General features: G+C 37.9%; 1 long non-coding RNA gene and 1 pseudogene across 2 annotated transcripts; both read left to right on the forward strand.

Annotated features, from left to right (window-relative positions):
- The first annotated feature begins 875 nt into the window (after positions 1-875).
- LOC133880119 (uncharacterized) lies at positions 876-5,061 on the forward strand. Of its 2 annotated transcripts, none has more exons than XR_009902190.1 (5): positions 876-1,132; positions 1,988-2,219; positions 2,433-2,615; positions 3,024-3,252; positions 4,702-5,061. It is a non-coding gene; the product is annotated as an uncharacterized LOC133880119 (long non-coding RNA). The 2 variants fall into 2 exon arrangements; XR_009902191.1 differs by having other exon boundaries at positions 1,988-2,158.
- An 8,703-nt stretch (positions 5,062-13,764) lies between these two features.
- Positions 13,765-17,716, forward strand: LOC133879030 (protein INVOLVED IN DE NOVO 2-like; annotated as a pseudogene).
- Positions 17,717-24,717: the final 7,001 nt, after the last annotated feature.

Consider the following 24,717-nt stretch of genomic DNA (forward strand, 5'->3'; position numbering starts at 1 on the left):
CTGCCACGACCGGACAGAAGTTATTCCCTTAAGAGGAATATTAACACGATTGATAGTTTAAATAACACACAATAACAATTGAGTAGTAATTTAAACTTTAAGTGGAGTAGGTTTACTTAAACTTTTTCATAAATTATGAAAAAATAAAAAAAAATTATGGAATTAAAATATATGTGAGAATTATTAAAAATGAAGGTGATAACCGAGAATGCTCTAGAATTATTAACTTTTTTTTTTTTTGAAGAAAATACAATACGTCCCCCCAAATCGCCGCCCCTCTCTCTCTCTCTCCCTCCCGCCCAAAGTTCCCCAAATTTTTTTCCTCCCCCCAATCCGCCGCCTCTCTCTCTGTCTCTCTCTCTCCCTCTCGCTCAAATTTCCTCCCCCCCCACCGAAACCGCCGCCCCCCCTCTCTCTCTCCCTCCCGCTCAAATTTCCTCCCCCCCGAAACCGCCGCCCCCCCTCTCTCTCTCTCTCCCTATCGCCGGTCGAGCCCATCCCTCTCCCTCTCGCCGGTCGAGCCCATCCCTCTCCCCCAAATATTCCCCCCCGAAACCGCCACCCCCCCTCTCCTCTATCTCTCTCTCCCTCTCGCTCAAATTTCCTCCCCGCCCACCGAAACCGCCGCCCCCCCCTCTCTCTCTCTCTCCCTCTCGCCGGTCGAGCCCATCCCTCTCCCCCAAATATTCCCCCCCCGAAACTACCGGGAAAAAAGTTTGTACACCGGTGAGATTTGTTTAACGAAGTGACAGCTGGCCAAGAAGATGAGGAACACGCCGGAGGGGGACGGCCTGCCGGAGAGCGAACGAGAGAGAGGAAATTTGGGGGTTTCAGTGTTGGGGGGAAATTTGGGGACTGCGTGGGGGGAAATTTGGGGAGAGTTGATTTCAGCTGGTTTTAGTTTTTTGTTTTTTCAAAAAAAAGAAAAGAAAAGAAAGTGCTACGTACGCAAGGGTTGGTAAGAAGTTGTGCTTTTAGGTGGCTGTGAATCACTTCTCGAGGCTGGAGCTGTCGGCCGTCCGTGAGACACCCATTCTCAGCCTCAGATCTCTGTTTCCTGACTCTTTTATCAGCTTATACCTCCACATATATCTCTTCCTTAACGCGCTTGCATCGGATCGGGTTGTCATGGGTGAGGAGATCTGAAAAACATGGCCTTTTATTTTAGGACAAATTTTTATTCCCATTTTTTTTTACATGATTTATGTGATGGGTATTTCTAATTTCTAATTTCTTTGATAGATCTATTTGCTTCTTTTTCTTTTCCGATTCTATGATATATTTTGCTACGGAGTATTTTAAGCTTTTTTTATTCGAAAGTTTAGGACTTTATTTTGTATTAAAAAGTTGTTTTGTGATGTGTATTTCTAATTTCTTTGATAGATCTATTTGCTCCTTTTTCTTTTTTCATTTTTCTTTTCCGATGATATGATATATTTTGCTACGGAGTGTTTTAAGCGTTTTTGATTTGAAAGTTTAGGACTATGCTATGTATTAGTTGTTGGGTTTCTAGCTCTTTGCTAGTTAGTTCGAGGTTGTATTCTTTGTTGTGCCTATGAAATAATTCATTCATTCATCCAGAAAAAGAAAAGAAAAGAAAAAGAAACATAGAATATAAGCAATCATCCAATTTGATTGACATTTTGTTTGGGTATTGCACTTTGTTTGTGTATGTTTGTTTGGGTATGTATGTTGATACTGTGTTCATGATTCGATTAATCATTAGCCTATGCGCTTTATGTTTGTTACTATCTCCTCTGTTGTTATAAGCCTAGAAATCTGCTGTCAACTCTTTTTCTTCAAGTTTGTGAATGCGTGTATATGGGCGTGTTTTATGCTTTTAGTCATGTTCTCTTCAATTATATGTTTTGTTTTTCTTTTGGTTAGCCTTGACAGCAGTTGCCCATGGTCATTTACTTGAATGAGAAGAAAACGGTTTCCTTATATTTTATTATGGTCTAAATGGTTGTTCCTTGTTACATTGCAGCTCTTTTGAAAGTGAGGTTGGACCTTTTGAACAAATATTGCAGAAGAGAACGCCATCATTCTGAAGCTGAAAAAGCCCAACATATAAAGCAGATACATGACTTTCAAGAACATATTCAAGAGAAAGAGAGACAGCTTATTGAGTTGCAGGAACAGTTTATTTGCGTTTATGGTGTGTACTTCTGTTGTCATATTCAAGTGAAAGTTAAAACTTCAAGTTTCCTAATCCATGTGTAAGTACTATGTATATGTTGAATAAAGCATTTTGTGTTCTTGTTCAAAGTTTCCTAATTACATCATGATAAATGTTGTTGTTTGGAGAATGCTAACTTAAAACAATAGATAATCGTCAGGTTATAATTTTTCCTCTTTTATCCTCCTGGAAGCTATCATATACTTGCCATTGCTTTGGAGGTTCATTGCCTGATAATGATCTAATCTTGCAGCATAGGGTTGCTCAAGAGGCCATTCATTATAAAGATGAACAATTGAGGGAACCCAAGCCTGGATTGCTCGTGTTCAGGAGATGGATGCCTTTCATTCAAATACTAACCATTCTATACGAGCTGAATTGCGAGAACGTACTGAACAATATAACCAGCTGTGGTATGGAAGTTGTCAAAGACCAGGTTAGCTTGCTTTTGAATTCTATTTTGCGGTTTTGGAGTGCATTGAATTGGGAGAATGCTCAGAACACTTTAAACCTTTCTTTGGATTGTCAAAGACAGGTTGTCTTATATGCGGATGCACATGAATGCGTAAATGTATATTATTCTGTCTTTTTCTTATTAGCTTTATACTGGATCTCTGAGGTTGGCCTTTTGAATTTTCATGTATCTGTACGTTTATCAGTGATACTTAGGTCAGCTTTTGTTGACACTAATATATATGCTGCAATAGATAAAATACAATGCGGTTTAATTTCTGCCACGTGTAACCTGTTTGTGTCTTTAATTTTGATTTATTCATTTTTTCTTTTTGGGTAAGATAGATATACAATTTTTATTATTGTTTGCGTTTTGGGTTTTTGTTGTTAGTTTGCAGAGATGGAAAGACTTCATCTGCATGCGTTACAACAGCTCCATCTTGAGCTTGCTGATGCACGGGAAAGGAAAGGAGTGGAACTTACAATGGTGAGTCGCGTTTATCCCAAACAAATTCAAAGGACGTATCTCGGTTTGCACAGAGCAATGGAAAGCAACTAGATGGAAACCAACTAGAGCAATGTTTTCATCTTTTGCTTCAATTGACGGTGCATCAACGCAGGTAAATTGCACTTTTTGGATTGTCATTGTTGTTTATCTTTATAAAGAACTGGCGCCTTTTCCATTTATCATTTTCTGCTGCCAAGTCTTATAGGTAGAACCATGTATATTGGACATGCATAATGGATAACATTCCTTTCTTTAAAAAATAATATAAATTAATAATCTACAAAATTCTGACCCAATGCATCCCTGGACACCGATGGAGAACAGGAATCGGATCCTCTCCATTTCGTTTGAAATTGAGAGGAGCCGATTCATGGTCTAGATTGGCTTAAAAAGATGTAAGGTTATAAATTTGCCTCGTCATTTAAAAGCTACTTAATAGCATCCAGAGAAAACGTTCAACATTCCAAACCAAACCAAACCATCCCACGTGAGAATTGTGAACCAAGGACAGTTCCAGGTGGATCAGAGAGTAGTCTGAGCCTGGGGGGGCACATGGCAGCGCGTCACGGTGGCCCTCGGTTAGCGGCAGTGGCTCCGTTCTTGCTGGGTGTTGGGAAAGCTCTTCGGTGTGTCGTTTCTGGGGAAAGGGAGATGTGAGTGTAGATCGGGCCGACGTGTCTGTGTGGCCTGGAGGTGTTCTGCGGCAGTGTCCTTCAACGGCGCCGGCCGGGGCACCTCGGTGGTCTTTGTCTTGTGTCTTTTTCTGTTCCTCCGTACCTCTAGAATTTCTGTCGTTTGACCTTGGGGGTGAGTTGTGCAAAGGGGCACAATCTTCTTAAAGGGGTGATGTAGAGGCTGGTTCGGTGAGTGAAGTGGAGGCCAGGGAAGAATGGAACGGGTTTATTTTGTTTATTTCTTCACTTCCAAATCATTGAACGGGTTGATTTTGTTTATTTTCTCTTTCTCAACAGCTAAAAAATTAATGGAATTTTCTAAAATATTAGTAGATTTTTATTTTTTTTTATAAATAAAATATTAATAGAATTACAAAGGTCTAAGAATTCCAAGAAAGACAATCAACGAGATCACCGACGGATGCGGACCTCATCCAATCGAACAGTGAGTTCAAAAGTAGAGTCAATCTCAATCTTGGTAGCTTTGTTCCATCAAAGGTCCTAGCATTTAACTCCCTCCAAGTAGTCCACATAGCAAAGTGGTATAGAATACTAAGTGGCGCTTGTTGTAATGATTTCTCCAACATCCCAAAAACTCCATTGATATAGGTATATTCCTAGAAATCCCAAACAAAGAGAATACTAACATATTGGGAACGTTCCTATCATGATGGATTTGACAGACTACAAGTATAAGTTTTGTTACATTTTTTAGTGATAGCTTGTGTGTATTTTTGCTTGTATTCTTTTATTCTATTACTCTTATATGGTTGTAGACAAATATTCTTACTGTTTTGCAATTGTTTCGACCCCTTCATTTAGCTTGATGTTTTGGTATGTGTATGAAATTCTTTAAAGTGGTCGGTAACCTTGCATTAGTTTTACAGGTTGGACAATGGGAGAATAGCCAGAACAGCAAAGTAGGTTTAATTGCTGAAATACTGGAAGGGTATTTGACGAGTCAATTTTTACTATGAAGGTTTAATTTAGCGGATGACTTCTCAGAGTTGAATATGCATATTTGAAAGACTACTATACTGTATATTCACATGAATTTCACATTTACTTATCAAAGCAAGTCGAGTCTACAAACAAACAACAGATATATTTCTTTATGTTTTAAGTTTTCATATTTGTGAATTGAAAATTTGAAATGCTTTGGCCAAACAGAGGTATCATGAGAGTCAAAAAGCTGTTTGGCCCAAACAAAGCAGCAGATATATTTTTATTTACCTATTAGGTTTTTTCATAGCCCTCTTCTCTACTTCACAGCTTCTCTCTTCTTCGCGATTTTAGCCTCTCCTTAGACTTCTTGTTCTTCCTCCTGCAACATTCTTCATTGTGTGCAATGAATTTTGGAAAATTGATATCGTATCGATTCCAGGTTTTTCCACACAGGCTACAGCTCCATGGTTCTTGTTTGGATTCAGTGCTGATGTTAAAAAGAAATAATTTCAAATAAATCTGTTAGTTGATTTTTTAATGCGAAAATTTCAAATAAATTTGTTAATTGATGTTTTTATTGCATTTTACGAAGTAATTGTTTCATACCTGCCGCTGGAGATAGATTTTCTCGAGGGTTTCTACTTCTTGGGCGCCATGAGCGATTGGCTGTGTGTTCCGCTAAATTCAACTCTGAGAGGTCATCCGTTAAATTAAACAAACCTATCTCCGGCGGCAAGTATGAAACAATTACTTAGTAAAATGCAATAAAAACATCAATTAACAGATTTATTTGAAATTTTCGCATTAAAAACATCAACTAATAGATTTATTTGAATTATTTCTTTTTAACATCAGCACTGAATCCAAACAAGAGCCATGGAGTTGCAATCTGTGTGGAAAAACCTGGAACCGATACGATATCAATTTTCAGAATTCATTACACACAATGAAGAATGTCACAAGAGGAAGTACAAGAAGTCTAAGGAGGAGGCTGAAATTGCGAAGAAGAGAGAAGCTGCGAAGTAGAGAAGAGAGCTATGAAAAAACCTAATAGGTAAATAAAAATATATCTGCTACTTTATTTGGGCCAAACAGTTTTTTGACTCTCATGATACCCCTGTTTGGCCAAAGCATTTCAATTCACAAATATGAAAACGTAAAGAAATATATCTGCTGTTTGTTTGTAGATTTGACTTGCTTCGATAAGTAAATGTGTAATTCATGTGAATATACAGTATAGTAGTCTTTCAAATATGCATATTCAACTCTGAGAGGTCATCCGCTAAATTAAACAAATCTATTTCCGGAGATAGATTTTCTTGAGGGTTTCTGCTTCTTGGGTGCCATGAGCGATTGGCTGTGTGATTTGTTTTCGATATATTTTATAATGTATACCCTATTCTTATTATTATTATTATATCTAAAGTGAAGGCTCCGCACAGTACCAAACAGTAAAGTTTTCTTACACCCCGAAGGTTCCGCACAGTACCAAACAGTAGAGTTTTCTTACACCCCATGAAATTACAATTTTACCCTTCGACTTTCTTCATTGGATCTAAAACAGGCAGGAATATTGTCTTTCAACATTTTGTTGATTTTCAAAATTACTATTTTACCCATGATATCTTTCTTTTTTAAAAGAAAAAAAAAATTACTGAACAAAATTACATCAGAAAATAAATTACACTTAAGGGTTGAGCAACTCAAAATTTAATCTGCGCTCCTCACGCTCATTTTCTTTCTCAAGCGCTTTTTTTTTTATTATTATTTTTTATTATTTTTATGTCTTTTGATTTAGATTTGGTCAGATGGGTATCAAATTTAAATTTTAAGTTTTATTATTGTGGCAAGTTTTATATGTTTGAATGCAATGGACGGTGAAAATTAAAAAATTTGAGAAAAATTTGAGTGGTGGCAAGGTACATTTGGCTTAAACAGAATGATTTTATTTTTGGTAGTGGTTTTATTTCTCCAAAACAATTGGTGGTCCGGGCCAGAGAAACTCTTATCTTTTAGTAAGGCAAACACCTTTGCAGAATAAGAGCCATTAGGATATAGATAAAACTGAATTGGGATTACAGCATTGTGTCCATCTGAAAAGATTATGGGAGTGGTGATAGTGGGGCGGAATGATACAGGTGCTGTGGTGGTTGCATTGGCTGCTGCAGTCCCATATGTTTCGGACCCAACTTCGGTTGCAGAGCAGTTGTGCTGGCTGCTGGGCAATCAACGAGGATTTCATAGGCTTATTTTGGAGGGGGATTCTTTGACTACTGTAAATGCATTAAATCAGATTGATCTTTGTTGGTGCATATATGGTCAGTTGGTGGAGGACATCCGGACTCGGCTGAAGGATTTTCTGTGTTGTTCGGTACAACACGTAAGTAGAACTGCTAATAACAAGCTTGCTTTATGTTTGCCTTCTGATGTGGTGTGGATTGAGGAGTATAATCCTCTTATCCATAATATTGTTATCACTGATCAACTTCATTCAGATTAATGCAAATTCAGCATTTTCATTAAAAAAGAAAAAGAATAAAAGAAAATAATAATTTCAGCGGATGCTGATCCGACAATGGCAATAGGTAAGCCCAAAAATGGTCGCAAGATTAGAGCACAGAAGGTGGGCCGAGATAAGATAAAGCCCCATAAAACCCCAATGACAACCAGTACACCACGCTCACGCCACACCAAACCAATACTCGCTGAGATACATCCAAGTTCCAAGACCTTCCATTTAGCCCAATTTCTCTCTCGAAGGAAAAGTTGTATGAAACTCGTCGGCGTTTCTTTCAGTCTCTTTGTAGACGGCAAGCTATTTCGTACAACAATATAAGGTATAAGCCATTAACAGTCCGTCCTTGCGTGTATATTCGAATGATTTATTTTATTTTATTTTATTTTTGTATATATTCGTGATATGCCTGGTTGGTGAGAAAATTTAGGAAAAGAAGAGAAAATATCAATTTTTTTTTTTTTTTTTCTTTTTCGATAAAAAAAAAATCACATTTTTAATCGAAATTGCAATTCCAATTTGGTTGCCGAGAAAATGTAGGAGAGATTAAGAAAGAAATGACAAAATTTGTATTTTCATGCCCTGTTTGGTTGATGAGAAAATGTTGGGAAAGAGAGAAGAATATAAAGTTGGGAAAATTTAAAGGTTGTTTTTTGTTTTTTGATGGGGTGAAGCCGTAAGGGTGATATTTTGTCTGGTGTGTTTCTAATGCAGGCAGTTGGCTCGGTGGGCATGAGGATTCCTCATTATTTTTTTCCTGTTTAATCAGGAACCTAACAGAGGGTATGAATGTTGACGCTATGTTTGGTTGCTGAGATTAATGAAAAAATTAAGTGTTAAAAAATAACGAAGTCTCGTTTCATAAGTCTCATGATTGACAAAGCATGTTTTGTGAGTTTTAGAATTTGGAAGAGTCAACACAAAAGCACTAAAGAACAAAAAGACATCCAATTTGTATTTGATAGCAAAAAGAGAGAAACTAGGAAGACCCTCGTGAGAAAGGATTAAAATATAGAACGTTGGTATTCATTTGTTTTGGGTCTTTCATATAAAGTGTATAAGGATTGCTGAAGAATTTCCATGTAATATTCAACTTAAGCAATGAATGTGAGTGGATCTTCTACAAAGTTTATGTAAATTAATGATAACTTTAATTATTCATATTATTTCTTGTAAGATATTATTGTTTTTTTGAAACTTCTTTTAAGCTCCTTGGAGGGCCAATTCACTCTTATTGGGGGAGCCAGCTTATTCTATTTTCTGGGAGGGGGCAAAATCTTGAAAGTTTTAATACACGCTGTCGCACATATATAGGGGTAGGAAATTTCTAAAATCCACCCTTTAATGTGGTACTGCCCCTGCATGTGATGGGTAAAAACATTAAGCACCAATAAACTGAACCTAATACAGCTATTTAGCATGGTTTGATGGTTGATTTCTCTTCATTTTGAAAACAAACCCCAAAGGTAGCTCCTTCGGCTTGGAATCACACTTCATAAAGCCGATGTCACTAGTTTGAATCTCTTCTTTCCCCTCCCCTCGGGGCCAATTACTTATTAAACAAATAAAGTTCTCTTAATTTTGAAAATTAAAGAAAATAAAGCTTAAGATTTTTCTATTTTCATTTTCTTACCTTCTGTTTTCTAAATAGAACCAACGATTATTGCTGAGAACATTCATCTTGTGTATCTGATTTTCATAGTTATAATTGGAGTTTATGCTCTGTCCTGATGGAAAAAGAAAATGCTCTGTTTTCTTGGAAAACGTTTGGAAAGGAAAAAAGATATAACTCTGAGATACATATTGTTTGTGACTTGTGGAAGGCACACATGTTCGTCTAAGTTATGATTATATGATTTTCTTAAAAGCAAAATAGTGTGAAAGATGATATTTCAACTCCCCGTCTTCCCTTTTTCCCCCTACATTGGGCAACCATTTGGAGAATCTTCACCTATGGAAACAGAGAATTGAACGAGAAACACTGGTGTTTCTTCATGATGCTCTCTAAATTTTAATCTTTTTATTCTCTATATTGTTTAGTTTGAATGATTTGTTGTTTAGAAGAAGTAGAAAAATAAAGATAAACTAGAATTTTGAGTTTTCAGTTTTCCTATACTCTCTTCACATAGGATGACTATTTTTCCCATTAACAAAAATATCAAACATTTTGAAGCTGGATTACACGATATGCCACCTCTAGGCTCCAACATGCAGAGAAGAAAATTGGCAAAGAAGAATCAACAAGAAAATGAAGCCAATGATGACAAACTTTAGTCTATAACCCATGCCCGGCTGCCGGGCGTGATCTCCTCGTGAAGTGGTTTCACGTACGAGCCCTGGATTCGGCCTCTCCAGAATAAGGTAGGTAACCCCCAGTCATCAAGACCTTCCCAGGAGCCGAAGCAACACTGTTTGAACATCCAAATTTGCCCAAATCAGAATTCCTATATCTTCTTTTCATGAACATTACAATTGGGAATTGCCAAACACACACTTACCCACCATTTGTTTTCTCTAAAAGCAAAACTAAAGAAAATAAATCCTAAAAATCTCGTATGCTATATCGGTTCCTGAAAATACTGAAAAGCAATCTGAAACTGACCCAAATCTTTTTCAAAATCAGACTCTTTTTGGTTCTACTGGGTCCCCAACAGTTAAGAATAATAATAAAAAAAGAATATCAATAATAATAATAAATAAATAAATAAACTAAAATCCATTACTTTTTTTTCTCAAACTTATTCTTTCTCAGCTACCAAACACAGAAACAAGAAAAAAATTGAGACCCAATTCTATGAAAACCAACATAGAGAATTTTGGAGGAACTTACACGGCCATTGCTCTCTCTCTCTCTCTCTCTAGATTTGTTGTCACTATTTGTTCTTGAAGGTTAAAATAATATTATTTTAGTCACAATTCTCTCCATTTCACTTTCAATTTCATGGTATAAATTAAATTTTAAAGATTTAATTGTTTATGTATTGCTACATGGCATAACCTTTTTTTTAAAGCTTGGAAAACACGAGATTCTATTTTGGGTTAAATACCCCAGAGGTACCTGAGTTTTACGTGTTTTTAAATTTAGTACCCCAGTTTCATTTCGTATCACAGGTAGTACCTGAATTTGGAAGAAAAAAACCCTAGGTAGTACCTGTCAGATTTCTCATCCAAATTTCAACTTCTCGCCACGTGTCAACCGCTGAGGTTGACACGTGGCATCACATAAAAAAAAATTAAAAATTAAAAATTACAAAATTAAAAAAATGATTAAAATTAAAAAAAATGAAAAAAAAAAATGAAAAAAAAAGAGGGGTGGCTGAGCCACCCCCCTTGGCTAGTCTGGCCGGTCTGGGGTGGCCGAACCACCCCCTAGGGCCATGGGGGTGGCCCCCTAGGGCCAAAACCCTTCAATTTTATTTTTTTTTTATTATTTTTTTTTTCAACTGTGGGGTGGCCGAACCACCCCCTATGGGGTGGTTCAGCCACCCTAGACCGACCAGACCGGCCAAGCCACCCCCATTTTGGCCAAGGGGGGTGGCCCAGCCACCCCTCTTTTTCTTTTTTTTTTTTTTTCTTTTTTTTTTTTAATTTTAATCATTTTTTTAATTTTGTAATTTTTATTTTTTTTTATGTGGTGCCACGTGTCAACCTCAGCGGTTGACACGTGGCGAGAAGTTGAAATTTGGACGAGAAATCTGACAGGTACTACCTAGGGTTTTTTTCTTCCAAATTCAGGTACTACCTGTGATACGAAATGAAACTGAGGTACTAAATTTAAAAACACGTAAAACTCAGGTACCTCTGGGGTATTTAACCATTCTATTTTAAACAGCTCGTGCATATTAGCATAGCATGATTCATAACCCAATGGCATCATGTGATTTTTCATCTCCATTTTAGTTTTAAAAAAAAATCATATTTTTCTATGTTAGCTACCAACTATTATTATTTTATTTAAATATTCTTTCTCAAAAATTTATTTATTCTTTGTAAGAAAAGGAAAAAAGAAATGAGAAAGAATAATAGTATGAGAGCCTTTTCTATAAAGATGGACTGTAAAATTGAACTGAGATTGCAGCATTGTGTCCATCTGAAAAGATTATGGGAGTGGGGATAGTGGGGCGGAATGATACAAGTGCTGTGGTGGTTGCATTGGCTGCTGTAGTCCCATATGTTTCGGACCCAACTTTGGCTGAAGTGTTGGCTGCTTGGAGAGCGGTTGTGCTAGGCAGTCAACGGGGATTTCAGAGGCTTATTTTGGAGGGGGATTCTTTGACTACTGTAAATGCATTAAATCGGATTGATCCATGTATGGTCAATTGGTGGAGGACATTCGAATTTGGCTAAAGGAGTACCTGTGCTGTTTGGCACAACACGTAAGTAGAACTGCTAATAATGCAGCACACTTGTTAGCCAAATTTGCTTTATCTTTGTCTTGTGATGTGGTGTGGATTGAGGAGTGTCTGCCTCCTATCGATAATATTGTTATCACTGATCAACTTCATCATTCAGATTAATGCAAATTCAGCATTTTCATTAAAAAAAAGAGAAAAAGAAAAAAGAATTTGAGCGGATGCTGATCCGACAATGGCAATACACAAGCTCAAAATGATTACAAGATCAGAGCAAAGAAGGAGGGCCGACAAGACAAAGCCCCGTAAAACCCCAATGACAAACAGTACACCACGCTCACGCCACACCAAACCAATACTCGCTTAGATCCATCGGAGTTCCAAGACCTTCCATTTAGCCCGGTTCGTCCACACAGACCACAAAAATACCATCCAATCATTCGCGCGTACATCCTGTATCCTACACTAGCGAAAACGCGCCTCTCATTTAATACCGGAAAACAGAAGGCGGCGAAATATCGACACGTCTACTGACTTCACTCCTTTCCTCTGTTCTCATTTCTTGGCCTCAGCAGTACCCAATTTCTCTCTCGAAGGAAAAGTTGTAAGAAACTCGTCGGCATCTCTTTCGGTCTCTTTGTAGACGGCGAGCTATTTCGTACAAACAATATAAGGTATGAGCCATTAGCGGTCCGTCCTTGCGTGTATAATGCGAATGATTTATTTTATTTTATTTTATTTTTGTATATATTCATGATATGTTTGGTTGGTGAGAAAATCTAGGAAAAGAGAGAAGAAAATAAAGTTGGGAAAATATCAAGGTTTTATTTATTTATTTTTATTTTAAAAAAAATCACATTTTTAATTGAAATTGCAATTCCAAACCACTGTTTGTTTGGCTGTTTGCTTGCCGAGAAAATGTAGGAGAGATTAAGAAAGAAACGAGAAAATGTTTTTACTGGGACAGATGATATTTGTATTTTCGTGCTCTGTTTAGTTGGTGAGAAAATGTTGGGAAAGAGAGAAGAATATAAAGTTGGGAAAATTTACAGGTTGTTTTTTGTTTTTTTGATGGGGTAACGCCGAAGGGTGATATTTTGTCAGGTGTGTTTCTAATGCAGGCAATTGGCTCAGTGGGCATGAGGATTCCTCATTTTTTTTTTTTCCCTGTTTAATCGGGAACCTAACAGAGGGTATGAATGAATGTTGACGCTATGTTTGGTTGCTGAGATTAATGAAAAAAATAAAAATAAAACGTTTTGACGTGTGAAATGGTTTGGATTTGTATTTGTATTTTTATTTTTTGTGGTTAAGTGTTAAAATGAGTTTGATGCAAGTTTTATTCAGTTTTTCTTTTTCTCTGTAACCAGACAAAGGTTTTGATTGTTCATGCTTTGGTTGGTTGTTTCGTTGCTTTGAAAATGTTGGAGAATAAGAAAAGAAACGAAAAATGTTGATGCATAATTACAATTTTTATTTATTATTTTTTTTTTTGGGTATGTGGCAGAGGCGGTGGTAGGAATTTTCTGATGAATATTAACATACAACTAAAGACAAATCAAGGTGTATTTGTCAGCGTGTATGTGCTTATTTATGAAATTAAGAAAAATAATAAAAAAAAAAAGATAATTCTTAATTTTCTAAGAACAAAGGAGAGAAATAACTCATTTAGTATACAGCTCTAAAACTTATCAATTTCCATACAAATGTCTATAAATTAATCTTGAAAGAGAACTTGACTCTTTCTAAATTCTAACGAGTGTGCAAAAGTTGTCGATCTACATTTGCAGAAAAGGAAAATCCACTAAAGAAAAAGTTATGCTTTTAGATCAAATTTATTCAGCATAATCTCCATAATGAAATTCTTAGCAATTTATTTTTTAATATAAACTACCAAATTATTGACTCGATAGTTTTCTTGCATTTTATAACGAAGTCTTGTTTCATAAGTCTCATGACTGACAAAGCATGTTCTGTGAGTTTTAGAATTTGGAAGAGTCAACACAAAAGCACTAAAGAACAAAAAGACATCCAATTTGTATTTGATAGCAAAAAGAGAGAAACTAGGAAGACCCTCGTGAGAAAGGATTAAAATATAGAACGTTGGTATTCATTTGTTTTGGGTCTTTCATTTATTACTGGAGCTGTGACTAGTTTGCATCATCCTATGAGAATTCAAGAAACTTTTATGAAATGTGCTAACCTTACTTTTTTTGTTTTTCAGAATGAGGGGGCTGCCCAGGAGCAAAAGAAAGCCAATGAAAAATTGCTGATGTTGGCAGAGGAGAAAAATGTATATTTTGTATTCCGCCTCTTGAATCAGATCTTTGAAAAAATTATATAATATGTATCAAATCTAGAATTTTCATTATTTCGCCTGTCTTGGATTGGCAATGGCAGAGAGAAAAGGAGTAACTTCACCAAAAAATCATTGAACTAGAAAAGAAGCTTGATGCCAAACAAGCATCGGAGTTGGAGATAGAGCGTATGAGAGGGGCTTTACAAGTAATGAAGCACATGGATGAGGATGGGGATATGGAAGCCAAAAAAAAGATGGATGCAATTGCTGAAGATTTGAAGGTGAAGGAAGAAGAATTGGATGACATGGAAGAACTAAACCAAACTCTCATTATCAAGGAACGCAAAACTAATGATGAACTGCAGGAGGCTCGTAAAGAGTTAATCACCGTATGTCACCCCAACCCCACCCGCTTCTTGGTTTTTTTTTTTCAACTGTTATATAAAAAGTTTTCATTCCAATGAATTGGTTTGGTTGTGGATTATCAATGGCCTCTTTAGAGGGTGGTATGTCTTTTGGCAGTGCCTTGTACTTTTTAGGATCTGAGACACAATACTGAGAAGGCGTAGAGTATGGTGATGGTTAATTGATATGTGAGGTTGGGACTATAGATTTAGTGTAACCAAATTTTTGAATCCAAAAACGCAGTACTAGACTGAACGAGAAACATGGTTGAAATTGTAGAAAGAAGTTATAAACTTTAATAACATCTCATCACATGCAAAAATTATGACAAAGATGTTCTGCCAATCATATTTCTGAGGCAGAGTGATGCTGTTGATCTTTTTTGACCCAATCTTTAGTTGCCAAACCATGCAAGGATCGAAAGGTTTCCAGATCCTTGAACAAGAAGATAAGAACCAAAATGGTCTTTAGAGGATTGCAATAACCAATCAATTTTATTCCTAGGGAGCAGTCCTAGTCTCTGTTTCCTCTTCAGCCTTTTTAATGCCAACATGAATCCTCAACTATAAATGAGTCACAATTACAGTGACTTATCAAAAAAAAAAACCACAAGGAATTCTGACAGATTGGATACTTGAGTGTTTCAAATATTGTAGTTTTGTTTTTCTGTTTATTAATTTTCTTAACAATTGCACTGTACTCGCATATGCACGGCAAATGAGCTTCCCTTTGTGAGCACCATCAGCAAGAAGACAAAAGAACCAGTAGATGATCCAAGTAAAGTTATATAAAACGATGAACAATAATCTACAATTTATTGTATTTCATCATGAGATGTGATGTTGTTCAATTGAGTATAAAGGGATAAAGTGCATTCATTTGCTTCAAAAGCCAATTATCAATAGGACAAGTAGAATTTGGGCCTGATTTGGATATTTCCAAACACGATTTTGTTCTTTCCAGTTTTCATTAATGCATCAGTAGTTGCAAAAATATTTGTTATTGAGATCTTTTTTCCTCGTTTTCTCAGAAGAGTCAACACTTCAGTTACTTGCATAGGTATGTGAATGGAAAAATTGGTCCAGTTGTAACTCTTAATGTGGATTATCTCACTGGTAGTAAAACTCTGAGATGGCCCAGATAAACATCTAAACTGCCTTGAGAGATATGTGAGTGGACCAATGCATTTTTGTGTAATGTGAAATGCTTTTTTACTTTGGTGGAAAGTATAATTCGTTGCTTCACAGGTTTTGATAAAATGGACAACCCGTGGTAACATTGGCATCAAGAGAATGGGAGAGCTTGAAACTAAGTCATTCCTCACTGCAACCAAGAGAAAATTTTCTAACGAAGAAGCAGATGAGAAAGGAGTGGAGCTGTGTTCACAATGGGAGGAGTTGAATCAGAATTCTTCTCTATTCATCTCTACTTTTTTCAAAATTAAATTATATTTTATTTAACTTTTTCAAATTTTATCTCACAAAGTCAAATTTCGAAATTCGCGCAATGAATCAGAATTCTATTCTAAGTTCCAAAAATTCAATTCCCAAACGCACCAGGAAGCTGGCATCCTTTTAAGATCATCATGGACAAAGAAGGGAATGCTAAGGTATGCCTATATGTGATAAGAAAGATTACGACCTTACTTGAACAGGATCTGCCTAATCAAAAAAAAAAAAAAAAAAAGATTCATGTGAACATATTTGTAAACATGTAACTTGCCTGCTTCAATCTCTGGTCATCCAGATATAACCTTTTTCCTTGGAGGTTTTCTCTTCTTTAGCATGATACTATAGTAACTAGGACCATGACTGTGTTGTGACATTTGTAGTAGGTAATGTACTAGATTGCTGACACCTCAAGCTGCTGATTTGACTTTAGAGCTATTGAGCTGGAGAAATGCTAGAACATCTCCTGGTGTTCTCCTAGTGTTCTCTTGCAATGGCATAGATGTAATTAAAAAATTATATCTATGTCCTTTTGAATGGCATAAATGTAATTTTTTAATAAAAAAAAATTACATCTATGTCATTCCAGGAGAACACAAGGAGATGCTCTAGCATTCCTCATTGAGCTGAGCATCCATTTATTTGATGTGGGTTGTGGTAGACTTTTACCTTGCCGTAATTATGATAAAATTGTCTCAGGTTCTCTTTGCCCGTGATTCTCTTATAAGTTTCTTCTTTTGATTTATTTCTTTTAGTGTTTCTCATCCATTTTCCAGTAAAACCATTTCATTCTCATATACTTTTCCATATAATTTCTTAGAGAAATGATAGGGGTACTTACAAACCTTTACAAAGAGAAGTTTACAAACTGATGTGGCGTCTACATAGAATAAATGTTAAAATACAAAAATTGTCTTCTCCCTTTCCAGTCCAGTGGAAGCCCGACCAATAGATCCGGCTGAACCCATATTCACCGGCAAGAACGGAGAACGGTCGGCGAGGACGAAGCAAGGGAACGGCAACAAGGGTGGGTTTTCGGCTGGATCTGGGTTCGGTAATGGATGCTCGACGCTCGACCGGAACTGGGTACGCCGGATCTAGGTTCGAGAGGGCCGGATCTCTGGACGGATCTGGGTTTCTAGTCGGACCAACCGAAACCCACGCCGCTATGCGTGGGTTTCTGGCTGGATCTCTGGTAGAAAACCCACACACACCGATGTAGGTTTGTTGGATCTCAGATTTGGCTGGTGTGCCCAACCTTGACCGCGGAGCTGACTGCACGCCATCCTCTCCAGGGATCTCTCCGCTCTCGCTGGCTGTCCATCCATCCCAAGCTCCCATCGCCGGTCATCCATGACCGGCCGTCTATGGCCTTTGGGAATGGAAGCTTCCACCTAGATTTAGTGTGGACGTGGAATCCTACATGTCTAATTATTTTAGTTAATAAAATGCCACATGTATGCCATGTCAGTTTGTAAACTTTTTTTTGTAAGAGTTTGTAAGTACCCCTAGCATTTCTCAGTTTCTTTTAATGGTTTGAATTGGATATGGCTGTGCAGGAAATAATTGATGAAGAAGATGAAAAATTGAAGAATTTGAAGAATGAGTTTGGTGAGAAAGTTTACCAGTCTGTGACAAAAGCTTTGAAGGAGATGAATGAATACAATCCAAGTGGTAGTAAGTACGTGGTACCAGAGCTATGGAGTTTTGTTGATGAAAGGAAGGCAACATTAAAAGGAGTAGAATACCTGGTAAAGAAGTGGAAAATACGTTGAAGGTATCTACTTTTTAGTGTAAGAGTAGAGAATGTTTGAGACGAATCATATACAGGTTACGGCTTTCATGTTGTGCATTTCTTGGTCTAGTTATGCAAGTAGTTAAAAATTGGACAAATGGAGGAAAATCTGGATTGTTTAGTTGCTTCCAGCGATGACGTTAGACTGATATTCTACTCAACATTTCATGTTACAAAATTATAATAAAATTATTCAATTTGAAGCCGTCGATTGAAAGCACATAATTCCAAGTTGGCTTATCTTACTCTATGTAGACAGTAATCTAATGGCAGTCTACGTAAAATAGGGGTCTTGCAATTAGAATTGAGTATTGTTTTTCAGTAATTCTTAAAAATGTATTTTTTAATCTCTTCGCTTTCCTCACACACTCATTCACGTAGGCATTTGACATATTTCATGCTATTTTAATTCTAGGGAAAAATACAATTTAGCCCCCTCAATTACCATCGATTCTCCGGATGGCACCCCAAACTATCAAAGCTTGGATTTCGGCCACTCAAACTACCAAATGCTTGTTTTTTAGCCCCCTCCGTTAGTTTGTGCCGTCTAAGTTGACGAAAAGTGAGTCATGTGCCGCGCACATGACTCTTTTAACTGAAAGGTCCGAAAATGCCCCTCTCCTTGTGTTTGAAATTCCTCCCGTTGTTTTGATTCTTGTTTTTCAACAACTTTTCTTCTCCTCGAAACAATTGTTCCCGGCCGGTCTCCTACAACTTTTCTTCAGATGGATATCTTCAGCCGATACTCGAACCCTCATCCATTTGGGTCTGCCTCCGAGAAGCTAGAGGGTACTTCTTCGTTTGCCGGCACCTCTACTCGCTCGGACGAAGAAGTAGTTCTCCTAGCTTCCAGCATGCCCAAGAGGCACGCGGGCAGGAAGAAATTCAAGGAGACGTGGCGGCTTTGGCCCTTAGGAGAACCTCTGCGTGTCTCAACTTGGCCGACTCGGCGTGGAGTGTGCGCCTGCCGGCTTCGACTGACGCGGGTGAGATAAGAAGGGCGTGGACTGGCCGGATGACATGGAAAGCTCAGGTGGGGTTCCTTTATGGAGCTTCTCAATCTAAACGACGCTGTCAACTCTGTGGTGGCCGGCTCAACGGCCTAGTCTTCATTGGTTCGGCCGACGGAAGCATCAAGGCGTGGCGAAGAGAGGGGAGCAGGAAGGCCACGCGGCACTTTGTCGCCAATTGGATTGCCATGGCCACCCAAGTTCTCCATCCCGGCGAATGCTTCAGTGGTTTCGAGAGTGACCAATGTTGATGAAGACGGCGGTAGCCTTTCGATGAAGGGTCTTTTGAGGCACCATGAAAGAAGCTCATCGCCATTGAAGTTTCCAAGGCCTAACATGCAACAACTTTTCACCCCGTCTTGAAGAACTTGGCTGCTTTGAAGGTGACCTCTTACTATAAATAGCATTCTTTGAACTGGGTCACCCTCTCTAGTTATCTACATGAAAGTTAACTTAAGCCTCCAATTCTTCTGTTAACATCGTCACTGTATTTCACCTCTGTTTTCATGTTGTAAAACAGAGGTGAACAGAGTCATGAAAAGTGGGCAAAAAATGACTTTTGGTTTGTGAAAACAGAAGCTATTTTCTATCACGGCCAAATGCTTGGTTGAGTTGCAGAGGCTGAAGACGGTGGATGGGGAATACCCACCTAAGATTCTGCATTTCAACCCCAGGTTGAAAAAGGATTGGAGTAGGAAGCCTGTGATCGAGCAAAACACGTGTTATAGGACGCAGTGTTCTGGGTGCAGAATATGGGAGTGATCATGAAGCTTTTGGTTCGTCTGTTGGTGATCGAATGGTAAGGTCAAAATCAGTTGGTTATTTTAGCGAAACAAAAGTGGGGTCCGATTCAAGTATTGGCGCTAATCGGTGTTTGTTAGCTCGGAGGAAGCCGACGGGGGTGACAGTGAAAATGCCAACGGTGAGGCTGAGCAAGTCAAGGTCGATGGGAGTGCTGCACAGTCCATGCCTAGTATAGTGCAAGAGTAGAGCGTTTGTGTTTGATTTTGGAGGGAATAATCAAACAAAATTGGATATTTCCAAGCTGGTGATTAGTTTGGATGACAAAGTCTGAAAATGAAAGGCTTGAGAAACCATTGTTTTCCATGTAAAACTGCTCCGATTGTTCAGAATACAAGGTTGTCGTCTCAATATCACTGCCCCCACAATGGCTGTACTGTACTATCTGAGTGTGTTTTTGTTCATACAGGTCCGTCTTCATTGTTTACCATGTGATGTAAATGGAGATGGGACCAATTTATATTCACCTCTAATAATTGGAGAAGTTTAATTTGGATGGTTAAAGTCCCCTAAATTATGCATTGAGTTGCTAGCTAGTTACAGCTATAGTTATCAGAGGTGAGTGCTGGATTGGAAGGTTACCATGGATTGGGTCCTCCCCATCCACCGTCTTTAGCCCATTTTCAAAATACATGGGTCTCTTACCAAAAGATAAGGCAGCACAAGATTTCTTTCCAATGTAAAGAAGAAAATTCTTTCCATGACATTCTTTTACCATGACTCTCCCATGCATGGATTAACATAACCTGAGTTTCTCGTGGAAGCTGCTTTTAATCCAAATTCAACTAGTCGGTAGTTGAATTTCAAGAACACGAGTTCAGATGCCTCAATAACCTAATATCAAACTCACCGCATATTCTCCTGACATGGCACGTTCCTTTTCTGTTCATGCAGCCAATACCCCCACCTTCATTCACACCCGAGTTGATTTCCTGATCCTCAACGTTCCTATTTTTCTTCAACTTGAACTTGCATGTCGGCAGAGCATTTATAGATTCTGAGGTAGCTCCTCTATTCTAAGAAAGATCCTCACGAGAATAGAGATTATGCAAGGCAAGCAGCAACATATCGTTGTACATAGTATGAAAGGCATTTCATATCCAATACAGTTGAAGGTAAGAAACACTATACATAACCTGCAGGAAAGACTACAACTCCACCAAAGAGCATGAAAGGCATGGCATATCCAATAGGCTCTGTTACACTCGGTTTTAGCTTCCTAAAACAGAGAAAAGACTTCAACTCCACCAAAGACCAGGAAATTTTATTTCCCTCAACTTTCTGGGGACCCCAATAGACCAATTATATATATATATATATATATATATATATATATATATATATATATATATATATATATATATATATATATATATATATATATATATATATATATATATATATATATATATATATATATATATATTTTATTTTTTTCCAACATTTTCTGACAACACAAACAAAATGAGAAAAGAAATGACGAACCTTCATGCAGAGGAAGACCTGTTCTTGTCTCTGTAACTTGGCGAGAACAGCGACAAGATCAGACTTGAGCAAGCGGGACACGTAGGACCGGATGAACTGGTCGAGGTAGACCGGATGAACTGGTCAAGGCAGACCGGGTGGGACTGGAGCCTCTTGAGCTCTTTGGCCACGATAAGACTGACGAGCCTTCCATGTGCACGGCCAACGAGCTTCATGCCGGAGTTGGGAGGTGCTGAAATGAGGACGTCAAACGTGTTTAGAGAGTGAACGAGGAGGCGAGAATTTCAAAGGGTTAGTTTCGGAATTTCAAGGTGTAGGGATAGAGCCATTTTAGCTAAAAGAGCACTTTCCATCCATTCAGACGGCACAAACTAACGGAGGGGGCTAAAAAACAAGCAGTTAGTAGTTTGAGGGGCCGAAATCCAAGCTTTGGTAGTATGGGGTGTCATCCGGAGAATCGATGGTAGTTTGGGGGGCTAAATTGTATTTTTCCCTTAATTCTAATATATATTTTCAGGATTTGTAGCCAGAACGTCATTTTGCGAAGGCATTGTAGATGTGGTGCTTCAAGAGTTTCAATTATTTTGCTATGCTCGGCTTGTAAGTAGGCGTTTGCCTGTATTCATGCATATCTGTATATGAGCAACTTTTAGTGTCTCATTTGGTGATTACTGTCTTTGGTGGAAAAACTGTGGGAATGACTTTTAGACATATCACTTGTTAATATTCAATGCATATGATTTCTGTTGGGTTCTATATATTGATATAGTTAGGGTTTGAAATTGAAGTTTTACCTGGGCGGATTCCATATCTTTCTCCATTTTCTCCCAATTTAGCAGGAAACAAAATAGTAGTCCCAAAAGGGAAGGAAATCCCTCCCTTTCCTTTCCTTTCCTCCCCTATTTCCATTCAACTTCATTCCTCACACCGTTTTTAGTTTTTCCTCCACCCTCTTCCTTTCCCTCCTTTCTCCCCACACATAATGTGAGAAACAGGGAGCTGGCTGTCACCTTTTTTTTTTTTTTTTTTTTTTGTGTGTGTGTGTGTGTGTGAAGGGGATCTGAGCCAATCTCATCTCTGCTTTCATGGATAACAAAACCTCATGAAAATCTGACACGGGACAGGCCCAAAATCATAAAAGAGCTTCCAATCTCATCTCTACTTTCTTGGTTCAATCTCTCTCATTTGTTTTGGGCTTCCAAAGAGCTTTCCCCATTCATGCCAAATTGCCAATCCAGCGGCTCTTAGATACAAAAACCTCTATTTGTTCACAAACACGGGCTGTTTTGACACAGAAAGACCCATCTGGGATTGGGTGTCAAAACGTGAAGAGACAAGATACCCAGGAAAGAAAGAAAAAGAGGTCGAAATCTCTAATGGGTTGCAGGCACAATGGGCCAGAGACATGGCCCTATGGCTCCAGATAAAAATAAATTTGAAAACGAGAAATCTAAAAAACATGAGCTCGTTAGGCAAGCCGGTTTCTGTTTTTGTTTTTGAGAATTGTTTTCAAGAACAAAAACATAAAACCGTTTTCTATTGTTTTTTCGTTAAAAAAGTGTTTGGCAAACTCTTTTCGAAAACAGTTTTTGAAAAGAGAAAATAATGGTTAAGGCGTTTGAACAATTGTTTTCAAAACAGTTTTCACTTATGAAAAAAAATAGATTTTTTTTTTTTTTTTTTTTTTTTTTTTTTTTGTGTGTGTGTGTGTTAATCAAACACTACAAGAAAAATGGGATTTCTGGACAGTTTTTTTATAAATGGTTTTGAAAACCGTCTATAAAAGAAAAATTCTAGACGTTTTTTGGTTAAACCGTCGGGAAAAAAAAAATACGGACGGTTTTATTAAAACCGTCCGTAATTATAAAATTACAGACGGTTTTAAAAATATATTGACGGTTTTAAAAAAATTGTCCGTAATAGAAATTCCGGACGGTTTTTTTTAAACCGTCTATATACTTATAGACGGTTTTCTCAAAACCGTCAAGCCCTAGATAATCTAAAATTAGAAAAAAGGAACCCCAGCTAGCCCAGCTCATAGTCTGGATCTCCAGAAAGTTCGACACTCTCTCTCTCTCAGAGTCTCTCACACCTGGCCGCAGGCGCTTTCTCCCTTCTCCGGTACTATCTCTCAGTCAGTCAATTGCTCTCTCCCTCCTCCGGTGCTCTCTCTCGCTAGCTCGGCTAGCTTGTACCTCAGCTCGACCCATCCGGCCCCTCCCTCTGGAAGTCGAACCCGGCTGGCCTAGCTTCCTCTTCTTCTCCGGTGACGCCCCCAAACATCCCAGCTATCCCGGGCGCCAAACATAGCCTTCGTTTTCCCGACGCCCGATTTAAAGGTTGGTTTTTTTTTTCCCTTCTCCCTCGTGGTTCTCAGCAAGCAAACTGAATTGGCTTTAGTTTTACATTAATTCTATGGGAGAAAGATAAAGGAAGGATAATTATTTGGGACCAAATTTCATTGGAAGCCTCACGCAATTGCCTAATCCACAAACGAGCACTTGTACAAAAGATCTATAGAATCCTTAAAAGTGATGTTTAGTTATAGGTTTCAATTCCTATTCCTTGTTAGACAAAAAATACTTATGCCTCTTGTTCATATTCCTTATTAGATAAGGAATATTCCAAAAGTTTCACTAAACATATATATATATATATATATATATATATATATATATATATATATATATATATATATATATATATATGACATAGATTCATAACAATCAAACTAAAACTTACAACAAACAAAATATACAATCAATCTTTGTCCTAGATTGATAGCAATCCTTGTCATAGATTGATAACAAAACCGGAACAAAAAAGTCAAGTACATATTTGCCAACTAAAATAAACCTAAATGTTACCCAATATCAATCGTCAACAAGATTGATCGGGTAACTGCACAGCATTTTCCGTAGGATCTGTAAATGATAAAACAAATATAGTACGCTAGCAAACAATATGATCAAATCATATCAAGTCCTAAGCATTCAACAAAGTGTGAATTTAAACAAACGTAATCATACCACGAAAAAAAAAAAAAATCTATTAATTATTACATGATCTGCTATCAACAGATGACACATCATATGATGTGCGAAATTTTTGTCTGACACTATGTTATCATGAGAGACTCCATTAACGGATACTGACTGGCGCCACAATGACTCGATTTGGCTAAAACAGGACATAATCTGAGATTGTGTTGCCAACACCTCATCCATTTGTAACTTGTGTTGTGCCCGCTCACCCTCAAGTACTCTCTCGATCTCTGAAGCTTGTCTTGTTCGCTCAGCCTCGAGTGCTCTCTCCATCTCAGAAGTGTGTCATGCCCGCTCAACCTCGAGTGCTCTCTCCATCTCAGAAGCAAATATTTCTTGCGAAAAGACGGTGTGCCTTGATTTTGTGAATGTGGCTGTGATGGTGTATGGTAAGAGCGTATGGACCCCCGTACAGGCCAAATATGTGGCCCAACCTGCCTAACTCTGCCAGCGTACTCCGGCTTATTGTCAAACGCCTGGGCATATGCATCGTCATGTCTCCAGCGTACTGTTCCTTGTGTTACACTTGACGATTCGGTAGAGTCGGTTGGTATTAGCATCACCATCCTCTCCTGCATGTAGTATTAAATGTTGGTGCGTCAAACTAATGTGCATCGTAAATAAGTAATCACACATATAAGTAAAACAATATATGAATGGTGAATAACATACACATCTCTCTTTTACTATATCATTTGGATAGCTTCCATCCTTTCTCGTGTGAGTTTTTATGTACGATTGTGCTCGCGTAGGAGGAGTGTCATTCTTAAGAGTCTGCCAAAAGAATAAAACATTATAACACAT

The sequence above is a fragment of the Alnus glutinosa genome, chromosome 10 (assembly GCF_958979055.1).
Source record: "Alnus glutinosa chromosome 10, dhAlnGlut1.1, whole genome shotgun sequence".
Lineage (NCBI taxonomy): Eukaryota > Viridiplantae > Streptophyta > Magnoliopsida > Fagales > Betulaceae > Alnus > Alnus glutinosa.